The following is a 1,243-nucleotide window of genomic DNA, read 5'->3' as shown; positions in this document are numbered from 1 at the left end:
CGAGATTATATCCAAAATCTAGAAGGCACTGATCACACAACACTGCAGGACAGATGACAACTAACTAATCTAGTAATCTTGATAACCTAACCCCCCTCCACAATATCCCCTTCACAAGTTTTTTACTCTATGGATCGCTGCCAGAAAAGGAGGGAAGACATCGACACATCTGTACTTAGCTGCACAAGTGTCCTCATATTTCATCATCTTAACATCATAGATTAAAATATTGTGACGCTTGACGCTGTCTAACAATAATTATTCAACACCAAGAATGTATCTGGTTTTAGTGTAATTATAGAGAGGACGTCTCTTATAACTTTGTGGACTAAATTTTGGTATTTGAAGGAATATTTACTAAAAATAGCATTACCGTTTGATTAATTCAGTAAAAAGATTTCACATAATATATCGTCTTAGTAGAGAGATTGAGTTTTGCAATTCTGTAAGCTTTACCAGACCTGAATACTAAACCTTAACAGATATTGAGTTAACAATACACTCATTTATTCAAACCAAAATGGATACATTTGTGTACTACTTGAGGATATGTTTGTTGCTTTTCATACTTCTTCATATACAGGGTGATTGATAATAAGTGTGCCAGCCGTTTTATTCGAAAACCATAAGAGATATCAAAAAAAGTTAAATGGTAAGTGCCTTGGAATTTTTATTTAAAAAATTGTAGTAAAGTCGAAAAAATTATTTTAGCCGCCATTTTTCCAATATGGCTGCCAACTTTGATTTTTCTTAAAAATCTAAGTTGGCGGGTTTCACCTTCAAATTAAAAAACTTAAATAGCAAGTTGGTCAGCAGCACCCAACCTTTGAAAGCGCCCTCTACAAATACGTACAATTTCTAAACTACAAACCCGTCTATTAGATCAGGGTTGTGCTGATGAATTGAAAAAAATAAATCAGTCCAGCCACAACCTACAAACCGGACTATTAGATCAGGGCTGCCTTGAAAAATTTTAATTGGGCCAGCTACAAACTACAAACGCAACCATTATATCTGGATCGAGTTGACAAATTCAAATCAGTCCAGTTACAAACTACAAACCTGACCATTAGATCAGGGTTGTACTGATAAATTCAAAAATCCAATTCAATCCAGCTACAAGCTACAAACCTGACCATTAGATCAGGGTTGTACTGATAAATTCAAAAATTCAACTCAGTCCAGCTACAAGCTACAAACCCGACCATTAGATCAGGGTTGCACTGATGAATTCAAGAAATGC

Source organism: Macrosteles quadrilineatus, unplaced genomic scaffold, assembly GCF_028750875.1.
Source record: "Macrosteles quadrilineatus isolate MER2022 unplaced genomic scaffold, UCM_ALF_1.0 Scaffold_5__1_contigs__length_97177068, whole genome shotgun sequence".
Taxonomy (NCBI): Eukaryota; Metazoa; Arthropoda; class Insecta; order Hemiptera; family Cicadellidae; genus Macrosteles; species Macrosteles quadrilineatus.
The sequence above is the reverse complement of the archived record's forward strand: the minus strand, read 5'-3'. Positions refer to the sequence as shown.